The sequence below is a fragment of the Balaenoptera ricei genome, chromosome X, assembly GCF_028023285.1.
Source record: "Balaenoptera ricei isolate mBalRic1 chromosome X, mBalRic1.hap2, whole genome shotgun sequence".
NCBI lineage: Eukaryota > Metazoa > Chordata > Mammalia > Artiodactyla > Balaenopteridae > Balaenoptera > Balaenoptera ricei.
Genome location: NC_082660.1, coordinates 85,099,455 through 85,116,384, shown reverse-complemented (window position 1 = coordinate 85,116,384; position 16,930 = coordinate 85,099,455). Strand labels below are relative to the sequence as shown.

The 16,930-nt window shown below is 38.1% G+C and overlaps 1 protein-coding gene across 2 annotated transcripts in view; it reads right to left on the bottom strand.

Moving 5' to 3' along the window:
* Window positions 1-16,930, bottom strand: part of FAM133A (family with sequence similarity 133 member A) — a 59,458-nt gene that overhangs the window by 9,636 nt on the left and 32,892 nt on the right. The gene's annotated exons all lie outside the window — the stretch shown is intronic.

The following is a 16,930-nucleotide window of genomic DNA, read 5'->3' as shown; positions in this document are numbered from 1 at the left end:
TAGAGAATTTGAGTAAAGAGTACTTGCATAAAGTAACATAAAAAATGGCAAATTGCAAAACCAATATTTAAATCAAGGCAGCCTGACGCCAAACCCTGCACACCTAACACAACATTATATTGCCTCCTTATATCAACCTCTTATTTATTTATTTATTTATTTATTTATGGCTGTGTTGGGTCTTTGTTGCTGTGTGCAGGCTTTCTCTAGTTGCGGCGAGCGAGGGCTACTCTTCGTTGCAGTGTGCGGGCTTCTCATTACGGTGGCTTCTCTTCTTGCACAGCACAGGCTCTACGTGTGTGGGCTTCAGTAGTTGTGGCTCGCGGGCTCTAGAGTGCAGGCTCAGTAGTTGTGGTGCATGGGCTTAGTTGCTCTGCGGCATGTGGGATCTTCCCGGACCAGGGATCAAACCTGTGTCCCCTGCATTGGCAGGCGGATTCTTAACCACTGAGCCACCAGAGAAGTCCCTCAAACTCTTAATTGACAGCCCTATATTTACTCTTACTCTCTTCCATTCCAATCCCACACTGAAATCAGAAGGATCTTAAAATACTCCAATGGCTTTACATTTTAATGAGAATTAGATCCACACTCCTATAAAGATCCTGTATGATCTGTCCTGCTTATTGCTCTTACATTTCATTGAGTGTTATTCATTCCTTTTCTCAATTCTATCTTTTCCAATCTTCTCTTGGTTTCTGGAACATGTTAAGCTCCAAGCTTAGCCACCATGGCCAGTTCTACCTCATCTTCATGCCTCAGTTTAGAGGTCAATTCCTCAGAAAGGAAATTATTAGGTGGAACTATATAAAATCACCAATTATACAGAAAAAAAGTCAAATACTAGCAAATTCACATGGCTCAACCTTATATTATGTTGCCTCTGTATCTATCCCTTATAGTCATTATTCTGTATCACAGTTCCTTGTTTCTTTTATTCGTAGCACTTAGAAAATTGAGGATTATTTTTTTTTATTTGACTATTTGGATGTGTGTGTTTGTGTGTGTGCATGCATGTGTGTGTGTGTGTGTGTGTATGCATGTGTGTATTCATTGATAAATATAAGGCTAAGAAGGGTTAAAGGTCATGTTTGATCTGTCTTATCACCATGGTGTTCCCAGTACCTAACATGGCCTCTGGCCCACACTAAGTACTCAGTAAGTATTTGCTCAATAATAAACAAACGAATGAATGGATTGATGCAGGGGTAACTCTGTGAAAAAGGGGCATTCACAGAAGCCTCCTGGAGTTGGTGATGTCAGTACAGGATTTTGAAGGATAAATAGGAGTTCACCCGGGAAATGAGGAAATGACAGACATTCCAGGCAGAAGAAACAATATGTGAAAAAACAGAGAAATCTGAAAGAGCACCATGTATTTAGTGTTGATGGAGCCTAAAGTGAAAGAGGGTAGCAGCAGGAGGTAAGGCTGCATAGGAATTAAATAGCCTGATCATAGAGGCTTTCTTAGGTCATTTTAACATCTTGGATTTTGTCCTATACTTGTTAGGAAGCTAGCAAAGTCGGAAGAGAAAGATGATCAGACATATCACAGATTTTTCTGTCAGTCTCCATCTTGACTTTGACCCTTTAAGTCACCCTAACATACCTACCCATCATAAGCTCAATGCCACAGATTTTACAGTGACTCTTGGTAATAGTTTCTTGGGTTTGATTTGTTGTGTTATCTTATTCTCCTTCCTCTTCAGTTCTGCCCAGTTCCTCTTAGGTATTTGTGTCATTTTCATTCTTACTGCTACCCTAAAGGTCTGTCAAATATCATTGTTTCCCAGACTTGATCACCAAAAGCCCTTAATGACTTTATTTCATATTCAACTTGCTGGTTTTTTCTGCTACTGTACACTTAGAATAGCATAATCCATTCTAATTACAGTTCCTTGAGACCTAGTCCTGACATCATCTAGAAAAACAGGCAAAGACCAATTCACAAAGGATTTGGATGCAATGCTGAGGTTGGGATTTATTCTATGGGACTTACAGTGAATCTAATGGGGAGGTGTGGACTATTTTAAGCCAGAGAGTGATATAGTCACATTTGAGTGCTTAGGAGACAATTTCTTACCAGCTGAAGACAATGAGATTCATTCAAGTATTCATAGATATAAAATGAGTCTGAACTAAAAATAGTGGTATAATGAATGAAAAGAGGGGGAAATACATGAGACATGTTTAGGAGATGCTACTGAAATTAACGATCAGTGAGATACAAAGGGTGAGGAAGAGAAAGGAATCTAGGGTAAAGTTCTGGTTTGTGAGACTAGATACAAGGCAATGCCAATGACTGGGTAATATAGGAAACGGCATAGACTTTGAGAAAAGGTCTGGGTTCAGTATTGGATACATAAAGTTTGAAACATGTGAGTGAATCCACATGTAGGAAATTGGATGTATCAGTGTTTGTTAGCACTCTGGAATGTGACCTGAGTTAGAGATATAGGATTGGCAGTCACTGAGTGATGGCTAAAGTCATGAGAAAAAATTAAATTACCTTGGGGAAGATTTCAAATGAAAAAAGGTTTGAGCACTGGATCCAATTTAACAACAACACACAAGGGGCTGGCAGAGAAAGTAAAGCTTCAGAAAATTAGCCAGAGTGGTAAGAGCTAGACCAGTATCAGAAAATTAAGTAAGAGTCACAGAAACACAGTGGAGAGAGTAAAGTTTCAAGGTGAGGGCAATAATCCTCAAAGGTCTATGTTCATGAATTTCATCTGAGCAATTTTTAAACATTAAAATTTGAGGAAAAAACCTAAATGTCCATCAATAACAAACAGGTTATATCAACTATAGTATACATATACAATGGAATACTACATCCACAACATACTGTTGAGTGAAAAGTTCACCAGATGTAAACACTGGTTATCTCTGCATGTGGAGAGGCATTATTTCCTTTTGTAAGTTTTCCTATACTATTTATATTTTTTACAATGAGCAGGTATTATCTTTAACTTTAAAAAAATCCAGAAAAAAAGGTGTTATGGACAACAATATTAAATGCAGCAGATAGGTCAAGTAAGATAAAATCTGAAAATGTCTATTATATTTGGCTATGAAGAAATCATTAGTAACCTTTGCTAATGCAATTTCAATTAATTAGGGCAGAAGCCAGATGACAGTGGGTTAAAGACTAAATGGGAGGTGAGAAAGTAGGGACATAGGGTACATAGACTCATTTGAGGAGGAAAGTAAAGTGATAAGAGGGTAACTATAATGAGGGAGGAAGAATTAAAGAAAATGATTTTTTACTGTTGTTTGTTTTTATCAAGGAAGAAACCTGAACATGTTCAGAGGGTGACAAGGTTAAACAGAAAGACTTTTAAGAAGACAGGAAAGAGGGAGGAGCTTCAAGATGGCAGAAGAGTAAGACACGGAGATCACCTTCCTCCCCACAAATACATCAGAAATATATCTACATGTGGAACAACTCCTACAGAACACCTACTGAACGCTGGCAGAAGACCTCAGACCTCCCAAAAGGCAAGAAACTCCCCATGTACCTGAGTAGGGCAAAAGAAAAAACGGAGACAAAAGAATAGGGACGGGACCTGCACAAGTGGGAGGAAGCTGTGTAGGAGGAAAGGTTTCCACACACTAGGAAGCCCCTTCACTTGTGGAGACGGGGGTGGGTGGGGGGAGAAGCTTTGGAGCCATGGAAGAGACGACAGCAACAGAGGTGCAGAGGGCAAAGCAGAGAGATTCCCGCACAGAGGATCAGTGCCGACCAGCACTCACCAGCCTGAGAGGCTTGTCTGCTCACCCGCCGGGGCGGGTGGGGGCTGGGAGCTGAGGCTTGGGCTTCAGAGGTCAGATCGCAGGGAGAAGACTGGGGTTGGCGGCGTGAACACAGCCTGAAGGGGGCTAGTGCTCCACAGCTAGCTGGGAGGGAGTCCAGGAAAAAGTCTGGAGCTGCCGAAGAGGCAAGAGACTTTTTCTTGCCTCTTGGTTTCCTGGTGCGCGAGGAGGGGGGATTAAGAGCACCGCTTAAAGGAGCTCCAGAGATGGGCGCGAGGCGCGGCTATCAGCGCGGACACCAGAGACGGGCATGAGACGCTAAGGCTGCTGCTGAGCCACCAAGAAGCCTGTGTGCGAGCACAGGTCACTCTCTACACCTCCCCTCCCGGGAGCCTGTGCAGCCCGCCACTACCATGGTCCCGTGATCCAGGGACAACTTCCCCGGGAGAATGCACGTTGCGCCTCAGGCTGTTGCAACGTCATGCTGGCCTCTGCCACCGCAGGCTCGCCCCGCATTCGTACCCCTCCCACCCCCGGCCTGAGTGAGCCAGAGCCCCCGAATCAGCTGCTCCTTTAACCCCGTCCTGTCTGAGTGAAGAACAGACTCCCTCAGGCGACCTACATGCATAGGCGGGGCCAAATCCAAAGGTGAACCCTGGGAGCTGGGCGAACAAAGAAAAGAAAAGGAAATCTCTCCCACCAGAATCAGGAGCAGCGGATTAAATGTCCACAATCAACTTGATGTACCCTGCATCTGTGAAATACCTGAATAGACAACATATCATCCCAAAATGAGGAGGTGGATTTTGGGAGCAATGATATAAATATTTTTTTCCCCTCTTTCTCTATTTGTGAGTGTGTATGTGTATGCTGCTGTGTGTGATATTGTCTGTATAGCTTTGCTTTTACCATTTGTCCTAGGGTTCTGTCTGTCCATTTTTTTTTTTTATTACTTAAAAAAATTTTTTCTTAATAATTATGTTTTATCTTTTATTTTAATAACTTTTTAATTTTATTTTATCTTCTTCTTTCTTTCTTTCTTTTTTTTCTCCCTTTTATTCTGACCCATGTGGAGGACAGGCTCTTGGGGCTCCAGCCAGGCATCAGGGCTGTGCCACTGAGGTGGGAGAGCCAAGTTCAGGACACTGGTCCACAGGAGACCTCCCAGCTCCACGTAATATCAAACGGCAAAAATCTCCCAGAGATCTCCATCTCAATGGCAAGACCCAGCTCCACTCAACGACCAGCAAGATACAGTGCTGGACACCCTATGCCAAACAACTACCAAGATAGGAACACAACCCCATACATTAGCAGAGAGGCTGCCTGAAATCATAATAAGGCCACAGACACCCCAAAACACACCACCAGACATGGACCTGCCCACCAGAAAGACAAGACCCAGCCTCATCCACCAGACACAGGCACTAGTCCGCTCCACCAGGAAGCCTACACAACCCACTGAACCAACCTTAGCCACTGGGGACAGATAACAAAAACAACGGGAACTACGAACATGCAGCCTGCAAAAAGGAGACCCCAAACACAGTAAGTTAAGCAAAATGAGAAGACAGAGAAACACACAGCAGATGAATTAGAAAGGCAAAAACCCACCAGACCTAACAAATGAAGAGGAAATAGGCAGTGTGCCTGAAAAAGAATTCAGAATAATGATAGTAAAGATGATCCAAAATCTTGGAAGTAGAATGGAGAGAATACAAGAAACGTTTAACAAGGACCTAGAAGAACAAAAGAGCAAACAAACAGTGATAAAGAACACAATAAATTAAATTAAAAATTCTCTAGAAGGGATCAATAGCAGAATAACTGAGGCAGAAGAAGGGATAAGTGACCTGGAAGATAAAATGGTGGAAATAACTACTGCAGAGCAGAATAAAGAAAAAGAAATGAAAAGAATTGAGGACAGTCTCAGAGACCTCTGGGACAACATTAAATGCACCAACATTCGAATTATAGGGGTCCCAGAAGAAGAAGAGAAAAAGAAAGGGACTGAGAAAATATTTGAAGAGATTATAGTTGAAAACTTCCCTAATATGGGAAAGGAAATAGTTAATCAAGTCCAGGAAGTGTAGAGAGTCCCATACAGGACAAATCCAAGGAGAGACACGCCAAGACACATATTAATCAAACTATCAAAAATTAAATACAAAGAACAAATATTAAAAGAAGCAAGGGAAAAACAACAAATAAAACATAAGGGAATCCCCATAAGGTTAACAGCTGATCTTTCAGCAGAAACTCTGCAAGCCAGAAGGGAGTGACCGGACATACTTAAAGTGATGAAGGAGAAAAACGTACAACCAAGATTACTCTACCCAGCAAGGATCTCATTCAGATTTGACGGAGAAATTAAAACCTTTACAGACAAGCAAAAGCTAAGAGAATTCAGCACCACCAAACCAGCTTTACAACAAATGCTAAAGGAACTTTTCTAGGCAGGAAACACAAGAGAAGGAAAAGACCTACAATAATAAACCCAAAACAATTAAGAAAATGGTAATAGGAACATACATATCGATAATTACCTTAAATGTAAATGGATTAAATGCTCCAACCAAAAGACATAGATTGGCTGAATGGATAAAAAAACAAGACCCATATATATGCTGTCTACAACAGACCCACTTCAGACCTAGGGACACATACAGACTGAAAGTGAGGGGATGGAAAAAAACATATTCCATGCAAATGGAAATCAAAAGAAAGCTGGAGTAGCAATTCTCATATCAGACAAAATAGACTTTAAAACAAAGACTATTACAAGAGACAAAGAAGGACACTACATAAAGATCAAGAGATCAATCCAAGAAGAAGATATAACAATTGTAAATATTTATGCACCCAACATAGGAGCACTTCAATACATAAGGCAAATGCTAACAGCCATAAAATGGGAAATTGACAGTAACACAATCATAGTAGGGGACTTTAACACCCCACTTTCACCAATGGACAACTCATCCAAAATGAAAATAAATAAGGAACACAATCTTTAAATGATACATTAAACAAGGTGGACTTAATTGATATTTATAGGACATTCCATCCAAAAACAACAGAATACACATTCTTCTCAAGTGCTCATGGACCATTCTCCAGGATAGATCATATCTTGGGTCACAAATCAAGCCTTGGTAAATTTAAGAAAATTGAAATCGTATCAAGTATCTTTTCTGACCACAATGCTATGAGACTAGATATCAATTACATGAAAAAATCTGTAAGAAATACAAACACATGGAGGCTAAACAACACACTACTTAATAACCAAGAGATCACTGAAGAAATCAAAGAGGAAATCAAAAAATACCTAGAAACAAATGACAATGAAAACACAATGACCCAAAACCTATGGGATGCAGCAAAAGCAGTTCTAAGAGGGAAGTTTATAGCAATAAAATCCTACCTTAAGAACCAAGAAACATCTCAAATAAACAACCTAACCTTACACCTAAAGCAATTAGAGAAAGAAGAACAAAAAACCCCAAAGTAAGCAGAAGGAAAGAAATCATAAAGATCAGATCAGAAATAAATGAAAAAGAAATGAGGGAAACAATAGCAAAAATCAATAAAACTAAAAGCTGGTTCTTTGAGAAGATAAACAAAATTGATAAAAAATTAGCCAGACTCATCAAGAACAAAAGGGAGAAGACTCAAATCAATAGAACTAAAAATGAAAAAGGAAAAGTAACAACTGACACTGCAGAAATACAAAGGATCATGAGAAATTACTATAAGCAACTCTATGCCAATAAAATGGACAACCTGGAAGAAATGGACAAATTCTTAGAAATGCACGACCTTCCGAGACTGAACCAGGAAGAAATAGAAAATATGAACAGACCAATCACAAGCACTGAAATTGAAACTGTGATTAAAAATCTTCCAACAAACAAAAGCTCAGGACCAGAGGGCTTTACAGGCGAATTCTATCAAACATAGAGAAGAGCTAACACCTATCCTTCTCAAACACTTCCAAAATATAGCAGAGGGAGGAACACTCCCAAACTCATTCTACAAGGCCACCGTCACTCTGATACCAAAACCAGACAAAGATGTCACAAAGAAAGAAAACTGCAGGCCAATATCACTGATGAACATAGATGCAAAAATCCTCAACAAAATACTAGCAATCAGTATCCAACAGCACATTAAAAGGTTCATACACTATGAGTAAGTGGGGTTTATCCCAGGAATGCAAGGATTCTTCAATATACGCAAATCAATCAATGTGATACACCACATTAACAAATTGAAGGAGAAAAACCATATGATCATCTCAATAGATTCAGAGAAAGTTTTCGACAAAACTCAACACCCATTTATGATAAAAACCCTCCAGAAAGTAGGCATAGAGGGAACTTTCCTCAACATAAAAGGTCATATATGACAAGCCCACAGCCAACATCGTCCTCAATGGTGAAAAACTGAAACCATTTCCACTAAGATCAGGAACAAGACAAGGTTGCCCACTCTCACCACTATTTTTCAAAATAGTTTTGGCAGTTTTAGGCACAGCAATCAGAGAAGAAGAAGAAATAAAAGGAATCCAAATTGGAAAAGAAGAAGTAAAGCTGTTACTGTTTGCAGATGACATGATTCTACACATAGACAATCCTAAAGATGCTACCAGAAAACTACTAGAGCTAATCAATGAATTTGGTAAAGTAGCAGGCTACAAAATTAATGCACAGAAATCTCTTGCATTCCTATACACTAATGATGAAAAATCTGAAAGTGAAATTAAGAAAACACTCCCATTTACCATTGCAACAAAAAGAATAAACTATCTAGGAATAAACCTTCCTTAGGAGCCAAACGCCCTGTATGCAGAAAATTATAAGACACTGATGAAAGAAATTAAAGATGATACAAATAGATGGAGAGATATACCATGTTCTTGGATTGGGAGAATCAGCATTTTGAAAATGACTCTACTACCCAAAGCAATCTACAGATTCAATGCAATCCCTATGAAACTACCACTGGCATTTTTCACAGAACTAGAACAAAAAATTTCACAATTTGTATGGAAACACAAAAGACCCCAAATAGCCAAAGCAATCTTGAGAAAGAAAAACAGAGCTGGAGGAATCAGGCTCCCTGACTTCAGACTACACTACAAAGCTACAGTAATCAACACAGTATGGTACTGACACAAAAACAGAAATATAGATCAATGGAACAGGATAGAAAGCCCAGAGATAAACCCACACACCTATGGTCACCTTATCTTTTTTTATTTTTTTTTAAACATCTTTATTGAAGTATAATTGCTTTACAATGGTGTGTTAGTTTCTGCTTTATAACAAAGTGAATCAGTTATACATATACATATGTTCCCATATCTCTTCCCTCTTGCATCTCCCTCCCTCCCACCCTCCCTATCCCACCCCTGTAGGTGGTCACAAAGCACCGAGCTGATCTCCCTGTGCTATGCGGCTGCTTCCCACTAGCTATCTATTTTACATTTGGTAGTGTATATATTTCCATGACACTCTCTCACCCTGTCACATCTCACCCCTCCCCCTCCCCATACCCTCAAGTCCATTCTCTAGTAGGTCTGTGTCTTTATTCCCGTCTTGCCACTAGGTTCTTCATGACCTTTTTTTTCCCCTTAGATTCCATATATATGTGTTAGCATACTGTATTTGTTTTTCTCTTTCTGACTTACTTCACTCTGTAGGACAGACTCTAACTCCATCCACCTCATTACAAATACCTCCATTTCATTTCTTTTTATGGCTGAGTAATATTCCATTGTATATATGTGCCGGTCACCTTATCTTTGATGAAGGAGGCAAGAATATACAGTGGAGAAAGGACAGCCTCTTCAATAAGTGGAGCTGGGAAAACTGGACAGGTACATGTAAAAGAATGAAATTAGAACACTCCCTGACACCATACACAAAAATAAACTCAAAATGGATTAAAGACCTAAATGTAAGGCCAGACACTATCAAACTCTTAGAGGAAAACATAGGCAGAACACTCTATGGCACAAATCACAGCAAGATCCTTTTTGACCCAGCTCCTAGAGAAATGGAAATAAAAACAAAAATAAACAAATGGGACCTAGTGAAACCTAAAAGCTTTTGCACAGAAAAGGAAACCATAAATAAGACCAAAAGACAACCCTCAGAATGGGAGAAAATATTTGCAAATAAAGCAACTGACAAAGGATTAATCTCCAAAACATACAAGCAACTCATGCAGCTCAATATCAAAACAACAAGCAACCCAATGCAAAAATGGGCAGAAGACCTAAATAGACATTTCTCCAAAGAAGATATACAGATTTCCAACAAACACATGAAAGAATGCTCAACATCATTAACCATTAGAGAAATGCAAGTGAAAACTACAATGAGATATCATCACACCAGTCAGAATGGCCATCATCAAAAAATCTAGAAACAATAAATGCTGGAGAGGGTGTGCAGAAAAGGGAACCCTCTTGCACTGTTGGTGGGAATGTAAATTGATACAGCCACTATGGAGAACAGTATGGAGGTTCCTTAAAAAACTAAAAATAGAACTACCATATGACCCAGCAATCCCACTACTGGGCATATACCCTGAGAAAACCATAATTCAAAAAGACTCATGTACTAAAATGTTACTGCAGCTCTATGTACAATAGCCAGGACATGGAAGCAACGAAGTGTCCATCAACAGATGAATGGATAAAGAAGATGTGCCACATATATAGAATGGAATATTAGTTAGCCATAAAAAGGAACGAAACTGAGTTATTTGTAGTGAGGTGGATGGACCTAGAGACTGTCATATAGAGTGAAGTAAGTCAGAAAGAGAAAAACAAATACAGTATGCTAACACATATATATATATGGAATGTAAAAAAAAAAAAAAATGGTCAGAAGGACCTAGGGGCAAGACGGGAATAAAGATGCATACCTACTGCAGAATGGACTTGAGGATACGGGGAGGGGGAAGGGTAAGCTGGGACGAAGTGAGAGAGTGGCATGGACATATATACACTACCAAACGTAAAATAGATAGCTAGTGGGAAGCAGCTGCATAGCACAGGGAGATCAGCTCGGTGCTTTGTGACCACCTAGAGGGGTGGGATAGGGAGGGTGGGAGGGAGGGAGACGCAAGAGGGAAGAGATATGGGGACATATGTATATGCATAACTGATTCACTGTGTTATAAAGCAGAAACTAACACACCATTGTAAAGCAATTATACTCCAATAAAGATGTTAAAAAAAAAAAAAAGAAAAAGAAGACAGGAAAGAGAGGGAATAATTCTTTGTGGCAAAACCATAGAAGAAACAGAGAGGAATCAGAGTTATAAGTAGAAGATCTCTCTTGAAAGAGCAGAGGCAAAGAATAAAGGGTATGGGTGTAGGGTTTTGTGTGTGTGTTGTGGGGGGGGGGGTGGTGGTGAAAGGGAGAAAGTTGAAATAGTTCTCACATAATAGCCTTCATTTTCACTCAGTGGTCGGAGCCAAGGTCATCTGCTAAGATTAAGGCAGGTTGAGGTAGCACAGGAGTTTTAGACAAATGATTAAAATTTGGAATAACTGCAGAGGGGAATGCGAGAGAATGCTGACACCAGACAAGCGTGTGGGAGGCCTTCAGAACTGCAGAATCTGTGTGCTCTTTTTGCAGAAGATAAAGCACACTGAGAAAAAAGAAAAAGTAACACCAACAAAGTCTCTTGCTCAAATACTCTTTGTTTTAAAAGTGCTGTGGCTTACCTTCTGTTTCTATTTTAGAAGAGAAACTTTATTCTTTTTATCTCTATTTATTTTTATGAAGTATGCTAATTTTGTATAAAGATTAGATACAAATTGTAACAACCCTGCTGGTAATCTGAGTGTTATAACAGTTATTTTTTCATTCATTCTTACAGCTCCCTTTTGATCATCTATTATGCACCAGACACTATGTTATATGCCATGGAGATTATTGTCTAGTAAAGGTAAAAGTCATTATACAAATATCAAACAAATGAGTATATAATTATAATAGTGATTAAAATGATGAAGGAAAAGCACAGGATGCTATGACAAGTATAATGAGTAATCTAATTTAGAATGGAAGGTCAGCTCTGAGATACTAACATATAATTAACATGTAATCTGAGACCTGATGGATAAATCAGAGCTAGCCAAATGAAGTGATTAAACAGGAAAGGAGTAATCAAAGAGCCAAAGTTGATTGCATGTTCCAAGTACAAGGAATACCAGATGGTAAGGCCCTGAGGTGAAAAGGAAAAGCCAAATACAATGCAAATATTCACATTATTACACTGTTGTAAACCGGTCATCATATCAGCTTCTCATTCTTAAAAGTGATTGTATCTATACCATTTTTCATTGAACATGCTCAGGTAAAAGTCAATATGAATTTAAATTAATTAAAAGCATATTTTAACGTTTCACAGTCTAATTTCAATTGTAACTATCACCAAGGCTAGTTATTTTTAAGGACCTACTCTATTTTACAAATCATTTCATTCAATTTTTAGTGATATGTCTAACTGTAGGCATCATACTGTCTCATAGACATATGCACTTCAGCTGAAAATTCTTTCCAAATAACTGGCAATAGCTCTGCGACTTAATCTGAAACACCCAACTCTTCTGCAAAGGCCTGGACATTTGGATGAGACCCCTATTAAAAAAAAAACCTTAATGTTCTTTGTTCCCACTAGCTAATGTAAGTTTAAGTACCATGCTACTGAAATAAATGCCTCTTATAAAGCTACTTAAAGGCTTTAAGATAGTAATGAGTCTGCTAAATTATAATATAATAATAATCTGTACATATATACTATTAATACCTTTAATTATCACACTATGTTCTGCCATTTCACATTGATTGATAATATAGAGGGCAGCCACAGAATCAGCTAATTCACAGGCTGAATAAGAGACAAAGATGGTTTATGAAGACATTTAATGATACTTGACAATTTCCTGAAAATATCTAGCTCTAGCAAGTGTATATAAAATGATATCATTTCTTCTAAATAAAACTCAAGCAATAACACATTCTATTCTAGTTGTTAACATGACTGTTTTGAGGGAGAAATTATCCCTCTTATTTTGATCAACATGATAGAAAGCTGGGATCAACATGATAGAAAGCTGTGCCATGTTAAAAGCATTCACCTCTGGTGAATTCCCTCTGGCATAGTTGTGTCATGGAGCATTTCTCATTCTAGGGAAAAGGTGTAGAATTTGAAATACTGCCTCTTCTTCCATCTACAGAATTGTCAGATGACAAGGGATCAGTCTCTAGCATCTTAAGGATGATACCAGAAAGTTTATAGCAGCAATAAAATATTGCAGATGCAAGAGATAAAACAGAAAAGAATAGTTATGAGAGGGTAGAAGCTCTAAGTATAAATTTTAGCTAAGTGTTTATTTTAAAGAAATGAGTACTTCACCCTCTTATTTCTCTTAATATAGTAATACATTTTGGATTTTATATTCAGAAAAACAAATCATTGTTATTGTTTAGCTTTTATGATGACGAAGTGAAATTTTTTTAAAAACAAACTTTCTGTTTTAGGATATCTTTAGATTTACAGAAAAGTTGCAAGTATAGTAGAGTATTTTCTGCATTCAGTTTTCTTATTGATAATGTCTTAAATTAACACATACATTTGCCACAACTAATGAGCCAATACTGACACATTCATATTAACTAAAGTCCATTCTTTATTCAGATTTCCTTAGTTTTTAACCTAATGTCCTTTTTCTATTCCAGGAATCCATCCAGGATACCACATTACATTTAGTCATCATGTCTCCCAGGATCCTCTAGACTGGCAGTTTCTCAGAATCTCCTTGGTTTTGAGGAGTACTGATCAGATATTGATTTCTTAGAATGCTCTTCAATTTGGGTTTGTCTCATGTTTTTCTCATGGTTAGAGTTAGACTACAAGTTCTTGGAAGGAAGAACACAAGTAAAGTACCATTTTCATTACATTACATCCAAGGTACATACTAAGGTGACTTATCATTGATGTTAACCCTGATCATATGACTGAGGTAGTTAGTATTTGCCAGCTGTATCCACCGCAAGAGTACCCTCCGTTTCCATTCTGTATTCTTTGGAAGGATGTCACTATGTGCAATCCACACTTGGAGATTTATGCTCTATCTTCTTGATGGTGGAATATCTACATAAAATATTTGAAATTCCTGTGTATGGGAGATTTGTCCTTTGCATCAGTATGGATCATGAGTATTAATTTTATATTTTGGGCAATATTTCAATACTACTTATTTTGTTGTTGAAATTGTTCCAGAGTTGGCCTTCAGGAGCTCTTTTAGTTGGCTCCTGTATCCTTTTGACATAACCTTATCATTTTGTTTCTTAAGTACTTCCTTACTTTCTGGTTCTATAAGACACTCTAGCATCATCTTGTATATCCTCTGCATTAGCCCTAGAATCATATTGGGGTATTGCTGCTTCTAGACCCTCTCAGCAGACAGCTAGGAAATACAGTAAGTCCCCTACATACGAACCTTCAAGTTGTGAACTTTCAAAGATGTGAAAATGTGTTCACGTGTCTGGCATACATTGCCACATGCGTGCACCCTCTCCAAGTGGTTGTGCTTTTGCATACTTTACTGTACATTACTGTATAGAGTACAGTAGTACAGATTCTTAATTTCAAGCCCAGGATGTCTGGAAGCAAGTGTATAAGCAGCAGTGATGTAGCTGGTACTACTATACTTTTCAAGGTACTGTACTGTAAGATTAAAAATGTTTTCTTTATTTTTTGTGTTTGCTTTTTTATGTATTATTTGTGTGAAAAGTATTATAAACTTATTACAGTACAGTACTATATAGCCGATTGTGTTAATTGGGTACCTAGGCTAACTTTGTTGGACGTACGAACACACTGGACTTAATGAACACACTCTCAGAATGGAACTCTTTTGAATGTAGGAGACTTACTGTATATGAAATGATTTTAATTCATTCAATCACATATTAATTTTGAACTAAGTACCTGGCACTTGGATGACAAATATAAATTATTTAGAGATGGAATGCAGAACACTGTGTTGACTATAATGTGGCATCCAGGTGACATGACTGACTCATCATCAATAGAGTTCATGTTATGGTTATTTCTCAATTAGTGGGAATGGATCTCTCCTGCATACATTTCTTTTTTTTTTTTTAATGTTTATTTATTTATTTATTTTCTTATTAGTCATCCATTTTATACACATCAGTGTATACATGTCAATCCCAATCTCCCAATTCATCACTCCACCACCCCCACCCCCGCCGCTTTCCCCCCTTGGTGTCCATACGTTTTTTTCTCCACTTCTGTGTTTCAATTTCTGCTCTGCAAACCGGTTCATCTGTACCATTTTCTAGGTTCCACATATATGCGTTAATATACAATATTTGTTTTTCTCTTTCTGACTTACTTCACTCTGTATGACAGTCTCTGGATGCATCCACATCTCTACAAATGACCCAATTTCGTTCGTTTTTATGGCTGAGTAATATTCCATTGTATATATGTACCACATCTTCTTTATCCATTTGTCTCTAGATGGGCATTTAGGTTGCTTCCATGACCAGGCTATTGTAAATAGTGCTGCAATGAACATTGGGGTGCATGTGTCTTTTGGAACTAGGTTTTTTTCTGGGTATATGCCCAGTAGTGGGATTGCTGGGTCATGCAGTAATTCTATTTTTAGTTCTTTAAGGAACCTCCATACTGTTCTCCACAGTGGCTGTATCAATTTACATTCCCACCAAAAGTGCAAGAGGGTTCCCTTTCCTCTACATCCTCTTCAGAATGTGTTGTTTGTATATTTTCTGATGATGCCCATTCTAACAGGTGTGAGAGATACCTCATTGTAGTTTTGATTTGCATTTCTCTAATAATTAGTGATGTTGAGCAGCTTTCCATGTGCTTCTTGGCCATCTGTATGTCTTCTTTGGAGAAATGTCTATTTAGGTCTTCTGCCCATTTTTGGATTGGGTTGTTTGTTTTCTTAATATTGAGCTGCATGAGCTGTTTATATATTTTGGAGATTATTGCTTTGTCTGATGATTCATTTGCAAATATTTTCTCCCATTCTGGGGGTTGTCTTTTAGTCTTGTTTATGGTTTGCTTTGCTGTGCAAAAGCTTTGAAGTTTCATTAAGTCCCATTTGTTTATTTTTGTTTTTATTTCCATTTCTCTAGGAGGTGGATCAAAACATATCTTGCTGTGATTTATGTCAAAGAGTGTTCTTCCTATGTTCTCCTCTAAGAGTTTTAAAGTGTCTGGTCTTACATTTAGGTCTCTAATCCATTTTGAGTTTATTTTGGTGTATGGTGTTAGGGAGTGTTCTAATTTCATTCTTTTACGTGTAGTTGTCCAGTTTTCCCAGCACCACTTTTTGAAGAGACTGTCTTTTCTCCATTGTATATCCTTGCCTCCTTTGTCATAGATTAGTTGACCATAGGTGCGTGGGTTTATCTCTGGGCTTTCTATCCTGTTCCATTGATCTATATTTCTGTTTTTGTGCCAGTACCATATTGTCTTGATTACTGTAGCTTTGTAGTATAGTCTGAAGTCAGGTAGTCTGATTCCTCCAGCTCTGTTTTTTGTCCTCAAGACTGCTTTGGCTATTTGGGGTCTTTTATGTCTCCATACAAATTTTAAGATTTTTTTGTTCTAGTTCCATGAAAAATTCCATTGGTAATTTAATAGGGATTGCATTGAATCTGTATATTGCTTTGGGTAGTATAGTCGCTTTCACGATATTGATTCTTCCAATCCAAAAACATGGTATATCTCTCCATATGTTGGTATCATCTTTAATTTCTTTCATCAGTGTCTTATAGTTTTCTGCATACAGGTCATTTGTCTCCTTAGGTAGGTTTATTCCTAGGTATTTTATTCTTTGTGTTGCAATGGTAAATGGGAGTATTTCCTTAATTTCTCTTTCAGATTTTTCATCATTAGTGTATAGGAATGCAAGAGATTTCTGTGCATTAATTTTGTATCCTGCAACTTTACCAAATTCATTCATTAGCTCTAGTAGTTTTCTGGTGGCATCCTTAGGATTCTCTATGTATAGTATCATGTCATCTGCAAACAGTGACAGTTTTACTTCTTCTTTTCCAATTTGTATTCCTTTATTTATTTTTCT